Source organism: Emydura macquarii, unplaced genomic scaffold (genome assembly GCF_026122565.2).
Source record: "Emydura macquarii macquarii isolate MOO-44397 ecotype Brisbane River unplaced genomic scaffold, CSIRO-AGI_Emac_v2 contig_2406, whole genome shotgun sequence".
NCBI classification, from domain to species: domain Eukaryota; kingdom Metazoa; phylum Chordata; order Testudines; family Chelidae; genus Emydura; species Emydura macquarii.
This window is the reverse complement of record NW_027132543.1, coordinates 2,218,274-2,231,906: the sequence shown is the minus strand read 5'-3', so window position 1 is coordinate 2,231,906 and position 13,633 is coordinate 2,218,274.

Genomic DNA, 13,633 nt, shown 5'->3' with positions numbered 1-13,633 from the left:
GGCTACTGAAGTATTAAATTTAGTTTGGAATGTGATTTACCTTTTTATTTCTTCCTGATCAAATCTGACTTGTTATTCTGTTTTATAATCACTTAAAAAAGTTTATTAGGTACAGAAAGATTTTATCTAAAGCAATGCATATGGTTTGAATGTGTGTAGAGACTTCATTTAGAGTGACAGAGCTGGTGCATATCAATTTCTTTGATAAATTGACTAACCAGTGAGCTTGCAGAGTCCAGTGGGCAGCACTGAACTCTCTAAGACAGCAGTTCCAAAGACTGCATCTGGGACTGGAGGTATTTGCTATTTGCCCTAATAGCTGGAGACTGTTTTTATTGGGCTGGTTTTTATTTGTGATATTAAGTTGGTTATGGTGAAGAATCTGTTTTTCGGTAGGGATGCCCTGGCTAATATTAGGTCCAGATGTGCTCCTACGAATTCTAGCTGTTGTGCTGGAATTAGAGTGGATTTTTGATAGCTTCTCAATAGTCCTAATTCCTGAAATAGTGATGTTGCCTGTTGGGTGGTTTGTATGGCCTGCATTTGGGTGTGTGCTTTTATCAGGCAGTCGTCTAAGTATGGAATATTATTATTCCTTGTCTGGGTAGAAGCGCTGTCACCATGGAAAGAAGTTTCTAAAAGACCCTTGGTGCAGTAGTCTCCATCCTCTATTTTTCTTTTGGGTTAGAAAGTATCAGGAGTAGAAACCCTTCTCTATGTGTTGTTGTGGGACATGTTCTATGGCACCTATAAGTAAGAGATGGTCTATTTCTTGTTGTAACAGATGCTTGTGAGATGGGTCCCTGAAAAGGAATTGGGAAAGGGATTGGGTAGTAGGGATGGATGGAGTATCCTTAATAATATGTTCTTCAATACCTATTTGTCTGATGGATGCCCAGAGGTGTGGTATATGTGTAGTTGATGATGTAGTTGGATGGTCGTTGTTGTTGGTGGCATTGGACGGTGAGGGAGGCTGTTCAGATCTTTGACCAAACTTTTAGAATTGTTGCTTGGAGATGCTTGAGATGTTGATAGTTGCCGTTGGTTCTCTCATCTCTTTTGTGGTCTATGTCTATTACATTGTGTGTTGTATTGTCTTTGGTGCTGCGTATATTGAGGGTATCTGAACTGGTATGGCTGATAGCTAAATTGTCTTCTCCTTGTTGCAGGACTATATATGCCAAGATTGTACAAAGTGGCTCATTAATCCATCATAGTGTGTAAAACTTCATCAATCTTTGCAGCAAACAACTTGTTTTTGTCGACTGGAAGATCTTCTATTGTAAGTTCTTCAGTAAGGCTGCTGAGTGGATCTACAAGGCTCTGCGCATTACAACTGCCATGGCTGTGATTCTCGCTGCTATATCCACAATATCTAGAGAACCCTGTGAGACAGTCCTGACAATGAGATGGGCTTCATTAACGAGAGACCTGAATTGTTCTCATCTTCCTTCTGGAATTAAATCAATAAAACCCACTATTCTGGTGTAATGGTTATGGTCATAATTTGATAGTAGAGCAGCGTAATTGGCTACTCATAGTTGCAGCGTAGCTGATGAGTATACCTTACGACCAAACTGCTCCATTCTTTTCCATTCTTTATCTTGGGGTGTAGACTTGTCTTGAGGGTGTTTACTCCATTGGTTTGCTGTCTCTATGATGAGAGAGTTGGGAGTGGGGTGGATGAAAAGGAAATCCATGCCCTTTAAGAGGACATAATATTTTTGATCTGCCATTTTACATGTCAGTGGAATCATCACTGGAGTTTGCCAGATGTTGTTGGTGGGTTCCATCAATGCCTCATCCATTGGCAGTGCAATTTTAGATGAAGTGGCAGAGTGTAGTATTCTTAGGAGTTTCTGAAACCTTCTTGAGTGATAGTTCAAGGTCTTGTGCTACTATCTTGAACAGCTCCTGAAATTGTTTGAAGTCATCCATTGAAGTCATGTTTGAAGTAGGCATGTAGGGGTGGTATTATGACTTTGTCCGGTGATGATGAGGAGTTGTGCCTTCCTGGTGATTTCTCGTGCTCTGTTCTGTCCTCCATTTCTTCTGTGGTTTCAGGATGTTGTTCTGAAATAGATGAGGCAGAGCAAGTTGGGGATCTGGTTCTATCCCTAAGATAATTGGAGGGTCTGCTGTAACTCCTCATATACGTTGACCATGTGCCCCAATTAAGCCATTGCATCAGGTATGGCATGGGTGGTCTGAACCATGGAAATCCATAACACGGTTGTCTTTGGTATCTTGTGCGCATCCTATGTTCTGGAGAAATGGGATTTGGTCTGTGAGGTGAGGAGTTCTGGGATGAAAAGACTCATTCTTCCTCATCATTTTCTCCACTAGAAAATGGTATCAGAGACAAGGCTTCATCCATGGCTATATGAGGCTGGAAGGTGTGTGTGCCAAGGATTGGTGACTACAATGTAGATGTCAATCTTATATTTGCCTGGTGCCAGTAATGTTGCTTTGACTTATGTTTCTAACCTGGTGCCAATGTTGGCACCATGTTGTCATTCAGCACCGTGCTTGGAGTCGGTGCTGATGTAGTTGGTACCATGCTTGAAGTCGGTGCTGTATTTGGGGTCGGTGCCAGCCTCTGGGTCGGCACCATAGTCAGGATAGGTGCCACAGCCATTATTGGTGCCAAAGATGCTGTTGGTGCCAGAGCTACTGGTAAGTCAGCTTCTGGTGGCTTTCTATGTTTTTTCAGTGCTGTGGTGGAGGAGGTTATTTTTGTTTTGACCTTCAACTCCACACTGGAACATTGGGCTTCCTTTGGTGCTGTTGATTGGATGGTACCAGAAGAGCCTGGTATCTCATAGGTGCTCAGTATAGGCACTGGTGATCTAGGTAGCGAACTCCTCTTTCTTGGTGGGTTCTGGAGGAAGCAGATTTTTCATGAAGATATCTCCAGGATCAGAGGTGGGTCTCAACAACTTTTCCATTAGAATTAAGTTAAGTTGGAAATCCCTGTCCCTTCTGGCTCTGACCTTCAAATTTTTCCAATGATTGCATTTTTGTGTTATATGTCCATTACTGAGGCATTGGACACATTGGGATAAATATAGATGCAGGATGTCAGTAGAATCTACCAAGATCGTCACAGACATAAAGAAGTAGTTTCTAAAGCAAAGGCCTAGCCACTACTTGTTTAAAGTTGGTGAGCATCCTCCCCTCCCATAGATAAGCATCAACAATCCCTTCAATAATGGATATAAATCTTCACTGCTGGCTTTCCTCATCTATGAAGGGCTTGGATCCGTCTCATAGAACTGTAGCCCATATCTTCCTCATCACATGTGGGACTTCTGTACACAAACCTCCTCAGTGTAGTTAAATGATTAACACATTAAATTTAGGGGAGCCTGAGCCCAGTGTTCTGATAATCTTGGTTGCTGAGCAACCACAGAGTTCTTTTGTTTAGGAGCATGCTTTATTCTTGCCCTTTTGCAACTTTAGCTGTTTTCAGTTGATATTTGACACTTAACAAAAAATTAGTAATGTCAATAAAGATGTTACTAAATGTGTTCTTTAATTCAAAGTGCAATGCAAGTCTAGTGCCAGCTGATCTGATTTGCCAGCATCTTAGTATGACTTCTGCCTCCATTTGCCTTCTCTCTAAAGTATCACACTTGGAAATTTGATCTTAGCTGTCAAGAGTTTATTTTTCCTGCAAAATAAACAACATTGACTTGTTTCCCACTATCACTGTATTGTCTACCACAGGTATGGCTGATAGTTTCTATTTAAAATCCTATGCCTTACTGTGATAAAGAGCCAATTTCCATTTGATATTAATTTTACACTCAGCACACAATGATTGATATTGGTTGTCATTAGGTCAACAAGAAACTGCCACACTTGAGATGCAGTTTCATTTATTTTCAGTCTTTTTGTCCTTCTTATGTTTGGACCCTAAAGGTGACTGGTATCCTCTACTGTCTTTTTTAAAAGAACAACACATTTTAGTCCTTTTCCATATTACTTTTGTGTGGTTTTTTTAGGGTCAGTGTTACCATCCATCTTGCTTGTTGGAGGCTATCACTGTCCCCAGAATCAAACTGCTGGACTTCCTGTTCTTCCATTGTCTATAATATGTTGTTGCTGTCACTAGATTTGGATGACTCATCTCTCAAATCAACAGGAAATATTCTGGGCTCCCTTATTCTGTACCTTTCTGTACTTGACAGGAATGACTCTGAGCTGTCACTAAACAAGCATAAATATGAAATCTTTCCCATATGGGTGATACATAAGTTACTTTCATTGACTTGTAAATTCTTCTCTGTCATTTTTGCAGTCTGGTTCATCTCCAAGTAGTTTTAGATTATACTGCTTTTAATCCTGGCAGAGATCCTCTACTCTTTTAATGCTTTATATGTGGAGGGGGCAGTAAATTGTCATTCAGGTTTCATGAAGGATAGGGCGAGGCATTCAACACCAATAGTATGCTTCTCTATGTTATTAATTTTGTGGGGAGAATTGTTTTTACCTTTAATTTTGTGTCATTGCGATACTGTGCTTGTTTGTTATTTCAGAATTGCTTCAAGCATCTATTATTCTCCTTCCCCAAATATCATGATGTTTAACCCCTTTTATTAGCAGGGAGTGAGAGACACAAATTTGCCAGGAGCAGCATAACCTATGCAGAGTGCTATGTAAATAAAGTCTGCCTTTTTGACCTTTTGCTTCTGGACAAGACTGAAGGGTCTATTAAAATCCTACTAATATTTTTCCTCCAAAGGTTAGTTATTGGTTTGCTCAGACTCTAATTCATGGCATTTTTGTTTTTAATAAGAAATTTGAAATTGCCCTTTTTCCACCTACTTGAATGGAGAGCTGTTTTTAGCAATTGTAGCATCTCAGCATCAGTGCAGATATAAACACAACTCTTTTTAATCTGACTTTTACTATATTTGTACTGTGGACATTTGCTTAAGGGAGCAAAAATATTCTGATTTTAGGGAAAAGAGATTTGACTTTTCTGACCCTGTATAAAATTTAAATCCAGTAATCATGCTCTATAGAGGAAGAAGGGCTGCATTTTTTAATGTGCTCAGTGCAGCAACCATACTACAATGGAAGAAGTGAAATCAGCCAAAGTAATCTCACCTTATGTTATTTTGTTAATAATGCCACTAGTGTGAAAAATCAGGGGAAAGTTAATTTAGGTACATAAACAAGTTTCCAAGTTAAACAAAAACTCGAGAGGATATTTTGGGGAGAAGTGGAACAATTGTTATTATTATTATTATTATTATCTAAAACATGAATAACACACAGTAATAAAGAAAATTGTTTTACATTTGAGGCAAATTAGTACAGAAACCCAGTGAAACTCCTTGCTTTTACAACTGGACAATTTACAGTACAATAGCTAAAAATGAATGCAAACAGTCTATGAATTATAATAGTCGTAAAACTTATCCGCATTAAAAACCTTGTACAGTCAGAATTAACAGCAAGTGGGTCTCTTCCATACAACTATGTCCACTTGCAAACATCAAGCAAGAACCACAGAATGGACGGATGACCTCCTGAGGTCCCTTCCAACCCTAATCTTCTATGGATCTATGACAAGAAAAAGAACTAAAATCTGAGCAGATGAATAAGTAAATGAAGGAGAATTTTACATGAATCATGTAACCCACTATTCCTAAATCACATGCCACATCTGTTGTATGTTTATTAACATCTAAAAAACCTCTCCCAAATTATAGTGACTTCTCAGTAACTGTTGTTTAATTACTAATGATTCTTCAGTGAGGTCTCCCTGAGCAGAAGGATCTTTCTATGCAGAGTTTATTATAGGGTTTATGGTAGTATTCTTTGTAATTTTTTTCTTATTTTATGTTTGTGCAATATTTAGTCATTACATATGATTATGTTAAATTAATCAAATTGTTTGATAATAATGAATATGCCTTTTAAGTTACCAGATAAATAGCTAAGTGTGATTGTAACCTCTCCCACATACATTAACATATGGTTTTGCCCTGTGACAACTGGTAAATATTTAAGTAGTGGATAAATTCTAAAAAGTGGGCTTTACAGTTTTAAAACATCACTAAATTAAGCCAGCAGTCTTTTCTGATGTTTCCTCAACATTATGGTAACTAGCTGGCTGTCAATCAAGTTAGCCTGCTGAAGTTTTCTAATGTAAAACACACAGAAAGGCAGCTATAAACTAAAAGGAAACTCTGAGTAATTCAGTAGGAGAGCTCTTCTCCTACATTTGGGCCTAAATTTTCAGTTTATGCATCTACTCTAAGTTGCATTACGAAGGCCATGATCCTGAAAACATTTATATAAATGTGTAACTTTACCCATGTGACAAGTCCCACTAAACTGGAGCTACTCAACTGAGCAAAGCTCTACATCTGCATTTTCAAAAGTGCCGAAACAAGAAGAAATTGCAAATTGTGTATTTAGTAACCCATTTAACATTCTCAGCTGCGTAGTCTAAATATTTTTTGAAACGTTGTTATTGATGCCTAAACAATATGGCTATGTTCTTATCAGTCTTGACTGGAGTGTTATTTTGTTACTGTAACAGTGAAAAATTGTTAAGTGAAGCAGCAAGGACAATTAAAAATGAATAAAACAAATTGACAAAAGTTCAGTAAATGGGTGCCCATAAAATTTATTTAAAAATAGAAAATAGGCTAGAATAAGAACAAACAAACAATATTTTTCACAAAAAATATTAAAAAAAGAAACAAAAAAACTCCCAAAATGGTTCCTTCATGTTTTTCATGAGCATTTTTTGAATTTTGGTTGTTTATAGTTTTTGAAATCTGAACATTTTATTTATTCAATTGAATAACAAAAAAATTTAAAAATTAAAATTTTTCATTAAAGTTTGTTTGTAAAAGTGGTAATTTTTCATTTAAAAAAAAAATTGGCTCGCTTAAGAAATCCTCCGTAACCCATATCTACAGATATAGAAAAAATGAGTGGAACTAATAATACATATGCCTGCCATCTGTTACTCCATAATTATCTCCATTTAGTTAATATATTTGTAGAATCTAAGGCCAAAAGGGACCACTTTGATCATCTAGTCTGAGCTCCTGTATCACAAGCCAGAGACCTTTCCCCAAATTATTCTTTTTTTAACTAAGACATATTGTAACAAGGCACTGTGGCCTTCTTCGGAGCTTGGGCCCGAGGAAGGGTTGCTCTGCCCCCGCTGGACAGAACCAGAGCCTGCTGGCCAAGCTACCTGGAAGCAGAGAGTTGGAGCCAGGGCCAGGGTAGGAAGTATAAAAGACAGACCCAGCAGCTCTGTCAGGGGGAAGCTGCCGCTGGAGGCAGATGTGTCTTCCTGGAGGCTGTGGCCTAGGCCTGACCCAAGCCCTGTGACTGTTTGGTGCAGCCGGCCCACTGACCAGAGCCTCCAAAACTTGCCCAAGTTACCGGGCCCAATGACTGGAGAGGGCCGCCGGACCCTGGTAGCTGGGAGCCGCTACACAAGCTCGTTGGGTGAGAGAAACCCCTGAGGCCGGCCCTGACCTGGAGAAGCTACCTTCCGCAGACGACCCTCAGGAGTTTCCAGACCTGCCACAGGTCGATGGTGAGGGACTCGCCGGATGCCTGCTCACCGCCTCCCCCAGCAACCCAGAGGAAACTACTTGGCTGCAGGTACCTGGGGATTGGATGGGAGGAAGTGGCCCAGGGACAGCCATAACAAGTGGCTGAATCAGGGGCGGAACCTCCATCAGTGTGTTGCGACGGAGCCCGCTGACTCAGTGGCAAATGACTTTGCCACTGATAGGGCACTGGGCTGGGACGCAGTGGAGTCAGGTGGGCCTGCGTCCCCCTCCTCCCTGCCCTAACCACCCCAGGAGTACTTGGCATCTTCTGCACTGCTGGCCAGAGGGCACTGAGCTTTGTCAGCCTCGCCAGACTATAAGGCCGGGAGCTTTAGACTATTTTACCTGACCCTCCCGCTTGAGGTCCAGGAGCTACTGACTCAGTTACCAGTCCTGCCCGGCTTGAGGGCCGGGGGCTGTAAACCACTTTAACAGCCCCACCTATAGGAAGGTCGGGGGCTATAGACTGCTTCGCCTGCCCTGCCCTGTTTGAGGGTTGGGGGCACCAGACTGCCTAACAGCCCCTCCTGTAGGAAGGCTGGGGGCTATAAACGGCTTCACCTGCCCCATCCTGCTTGAGGGCCAGGGGTTAAAGATTCCGTTGCCTGCCCCGCCCTATCTTAGGGCTGAGGCAATAGACTATTGGCCCCTGCCTATTGGAAGGCTGGGGAGCCGCAGACCCCTTACCAGCCCAGCCCTATGAGAGAGCCAGGGGGCTGGAGAGTTCCGGGGAAGCCCACCCCGCCTGAGGGCTGGGGATACAGACTCATAAATCGGGAGCTGATTCCCCTAGACAAAGGCGCTGTGGCCTTCCTCGGAGCCTGAGCCTGAGGAAGGGTTGCGACGCCACTGGCTGAATCGTGCCACCAGCCTACACATACATTTTAGAAAACAAAAAATCTAATCTTATTTAAAAGTTACCAGTGTTGGAAATTCATCACAGTCCTTGGTAAGCTGCTCCAGTAGTTAATTACCTTCACAGTGAAAAACTGACATCTTATTTCCTGTTTGAATTTGTCTAACTTTAACTTCAAGCCATTGTACTGTATTATACTTATCTTTACTAGATTGGAGCTCACTATCAAATATTTGTTCCCCATGCAGATATTTATTAACTGTGATTAAATCACTCCTTACCGTTCTCTTTATTAAACTGAATAGATTTTTTCACATCACAACTAAACTCTAGGAGGAGAGTGGGGACGTGCAGGTTAGTTCTCTAATCTAAGCTGTGGACAGGGAAGCTAAACACATCTTTAAATCCTCAGTTTTGGAAAAGAGCTACACAAGAATAATTACACTGTGGTACTGGGTAAGTTAGATAAGCATTTCATACCTCATAGTAATGTGGTTTATGAGCAAGTGTGTTTCTACCAGCATGCCCAAAAACCTGGGGAATCTGTGGAATCTTTTATATGGAAAAGGAAAATCTGTGGAATCTTGGCAGAAAATGATTATTGGCATTTTAGACAAGGGAATGTCAGAGAAACTGCTAATGAAGAGAGATTTAACCCCTCAAACAGCAACAGAAATGGCAAAACAACTGAAGATGATCAAAAGACACTGAAAAGAAAGAAAGAAAGAAAGGCTTACTAGCAGTCATAGTTGGTGATGCAAAAAGCATTTGTAATAAATCCTCAGAGGCAATGTAGGGTAAACCTCAGTCAAAATATAACACATTTCAGACTAGATGCACAAGATGTGGGAAAGATCAGAGTCCAAACTGTGATTGCCCAGCTACAGGAGCCAAAAGCCATAAATGCACAAAAACTGAACATTTATCCACAGTCTGGTACACAAAGACACTAGGGGAAGTGACCATTGAGAATGAAGAGCCATTTTTTCTGGAATCAATCATGTGCAATGACATAGAGCCAGACTTGAGGATGGAACTGAATGTTTATGGAAAGACTTAATTTTAAAATAGATTTGGTGCCACAACCAAGTACATCAGAAGCAGGAAGCCTGCCAAACAATCAGTGGGGCAATCGCGGTGATTAAGGAACACTCAAGGAAGACAAGGCTGTTTTGGAAAAGCTAAATGAATTATTTGCTTCGGTCTTCACTGTAGAGGATACGAGGGAGCTTCCCATATCTGAGCAATTCTTTTTAGGTGACAAATCTGAGGAATTGCCACAGATTGAGATGTTGATAGAGGAGGTTTTGGAACAAATAGATAAATTAAACAGTAATAAGTCACCAGGAGTGAACTCAGATATGAAATTGCAGCAGTATCAGATATGAAATTGCAGAATATATAAAATGATGGGGTCTAAATTAGCTGTTAGCACTCAAGAAACAGATCTTGGAGTCATTGTGAATAGTTCTCTGAAAACATCCACTCAATGTGCAGTGGCAGTCAAGAAAAGCTAACAGAATGTTGGGAATCATTAGGAAAGGGATAGACACTAAAACAGAAAATATCATATTTCTTCTCTATAATTCCATGGTATGCCCACATTTTGAATACTGTGTGTAGATCTGGTCTCCCCATCTCAAAAAATAAGATATATTGGAATTGGAAAAGGTACAGAAAGGGGCAACAACAATTATTAGGGGTATGGAAAAGTTTCCATATGAGAAGAGATTAATAAAACTGAAACTTTTCAGCTTGTAAAAGAGATGACTAAGATTGATAGAGGTTTATAAAATCATGACTGATGTGGAGAAAGTTAATAAGGAAGTGTTATTTCTTTTCATAATACAAGAACTGGAGATCACCAAATGAAATTAATAGGAATCAGGTTTAAAACTAGCAAAAGAAAGTATTTCTTCACACAATCCACAGTGAACCCATGGAACTCCTTGCCAGAGGATGTTGTGAAGGCCAAGACTATAACAGGATTTTAAAAAAAGAACTAGATAAGTTCATGGAGTTTATGTCCATCAGTGGCTATTAGCCAGGAAGGGCAAGGATTTCTGTTTGTCAGAAGCTGGGAATGGGTGATGGGATGGATTGCTTGATGATTACCTATTCTATTAATTCCCTTTGAAACACCTGGCATTGTCCACTGTAGGAAGACAGGATACTGGGCTAGATGGACCATTGGTCTGACCCAGTATGGCCATTCTTATATTCTTACTACTAACTCTAATATGTAACCTATCACTTAAATCAACTTCTGTACCAGATGCCTGGAGATTAGCTAAAGTCACACGAATTTTTTAAAAAGGCTTCAGAGGCTATCCCGGCAATTACAGATTGGTAAGCCTAACTTCAGTACCAGGCAAATTGGTGGAAACTACAGTAAAGAACAGAATTATCAGACACACAGATGAACTAGATTTGTTGGGGAAAAGTCAACATAGCTTTTGTGAAAGCAAATCATGTCTCACCAATCTATTAGAATTCTTTGAGGGTGTCAACAAGCATGTGGATAAGGGTGATCCAGTGGATATAGTGCACTTTGACTTTCTGAAAGCCTTTGACCAGGTCTCTCATTAAAGTTTCTTAATGATTAAAACCATTCACATTGTCATCCCAAGTGCTTTGACAGGAGAAATTCTAGATCTCATCCATGAAGGACATCAGAGACTAACTAAATGCCATGAATGAGCCAATCAGTCAGTACGGTGGTGTGGAATCAGCAAGAATATGAAGAATAAATTATTGTCATGAGAACACTGCAGAACTAACAGATCAACACAACAAAAAGAGCCTCTAATAAGAACACTATTCCAGACAAACCATAGAAGAGGCTAGCAGATTTATGTGAATTCAGAGGATAATATTACGTAGTTGTATTGGACTATTTTTCTAGATACATTGAAATAATATTTGAAAGACACAACATGTTTCGGTGTGCATGAGAAATTAAAGAACACATGCACCCATTTTGGCATTCCAGAATAACTGCTGATAGACAAGAGACCACAATTCACTGAAGATCAATTTAAGTCATTCCAAACAAAATATGATTTTGAACACATCATTAGCAGCCTGCCTTACCTACAAGCAAATTGAGAGTCTGAGATGGTAGAGACAGCCAAGAAAATACTGAATCAGAAAGATCCATTCCTTGCTTTTCTGAGCTACAGAGCAACACTATTAGTAGGTACTGGCTATAGCTCAGCCCAACTCCTGATGGGGAAGAGCTCCAATCCCATAAAAGAATCTAGCCCCAAATTGCCCAACCTGAGAAAATTAGCTAAACAAGATCAAAAGGTAACCAGAGTTTATGAACATTTTTATAACCTACAAATGTGTGACATCAAATTGTCTTATCTGGGACCTGGTGACAATGATTGTGTCAAAATAAGTGGAGGAAAACAATGGAGAACTTCAGTTGGAAAGAAAAAGAATGTATCATCCTGAGACAGACAATGGGGAGTTCTACAGACATTGTTAACATCTTCAATTCATTCCAGACACTAAAGAAAATCAGGCAACCAAACTCTACAAATTGCAGAACCAAGATAAGAATATTCACCTATTCCATCCCTTCCGGGGAAAGCTGTTGCAAATAGAAGATAGCCTATTCACCAAGTTGTTACCCATTCCAGCTGTATAGTTAACAAAAACAGTATGATTAAAGAATGAATAACAGATGCATGTATGTTGTAATTTAACTTTTTCTGGAAAAAATGTTTTATAGCTTTAACATTGTTAAAGTGTTAAATTGCAGGAAAAGATAAATTAAAATGGGGAATTGTGATAGAAAGTTTAAATTGCATTGTAATGTCTATTCACTGGGTGGCATTGTTCCCTCTATTTGACACTGGTGAGGCCACACCTGGAGTATTGTGTCCAGATTTGGGCCCCCCACTACAGAAAGGATATGGACAACTTGAAGAGTGTTCAGCAGAGGGCAAGAGAAATAATAAGGGGAGTGGGGCACATGACTTGTGAGGAGAAACTGAGGGAACTGGGCTTATTTAGGCTTTGTCTATGCCAGGAAGTTTTATTGACAAAAGTCAGTTTTTGTCAACAAAACAGCCCTGTTTTGTCGACAAAATAAAACCACCTAGACGAGAGGCATAGAGCTTCTGTTGGCAGAGCTAGGGCGACACAGTGACAGTGTAGACATTGTGTTCCCTTAGAGTGGTGGAGGAACTGTCATACTTTTCAATTTCACTGCTCTCCTAGAGACAGAGTTGAAATAGACAGTAGGGAGGAGGCTGGAGCCTGGCTGCGGGTTGCGGGCAGCTGCCACCTGGCTGTGAGCCCGGGGAATCCTGGGCTTCCAGCCGGGGCATTGGAGGCTGCTGCTGGACTAGCAGCAGAGCGTAGGAGGCTGCAGACCCACTGCAAGTCCCAGTTGCTGGCAAGCAGTGGGTGGCAGATGCCCAACTGGCAGTCCAGGACGCTGGCAAGCTGCGGGCGGCAGCCGCCCACACCCGGGTTTTCAGCTGGGTGGCAGCTTCTCATCGCTTGCGGGCATCCCAGGCTGCCAGCAGGGCTGCAGCTGGCTCCTGGCCTGGAAGCAGGGAAGTCCCCATGCCCTGGCTGGGATGGGGTCGGCAGCCCACAGGGATCGGGGAAGCCTGTGGGCTCCCTGCAGGGAGCTGAGAGATGGCTCTCTCAGCTCCCCCGACACTGCCTCTTAGTTCAGTGGAAGTGGTCCTGGTGGCTGAATGTCGACATGTCTCATATTAACAAATTTCTGCAGTATAAACAAAGCCTTAGCCTGCAGAAGAGAAGAATGAGGGGGGATTTGATAGCAGCCTTTACCTACCTGAAAGGAGGTTCCAGGGATGATAGAGCTAGGCTGTTCTTAGTGGTGGCAGAGGACAGAACAAGGAGCAACGGTCTCAAGTTGGAGTGGGGGACGTCTAGGTTGGATATTAGGAAAAACTTTTTCACTAGGAGGTGTTGGAGGCCCAGTACAATTTGAGTTGCTTGACCACTGTCCTACAGGCCTAGCATAGCTTCAATTGCTTGCTTGGCTATTCTGACCCCTGTAGCATGACATCTTTCAGTTGGCAGAGACTGAATAACCTTATAGATGTCTCAGTTTCTGCATAGCATGGCACATAACAAGACAAAATACAGATACTGTATTTCTTGCAGCTGCACATAGATAATGGTGATGGGA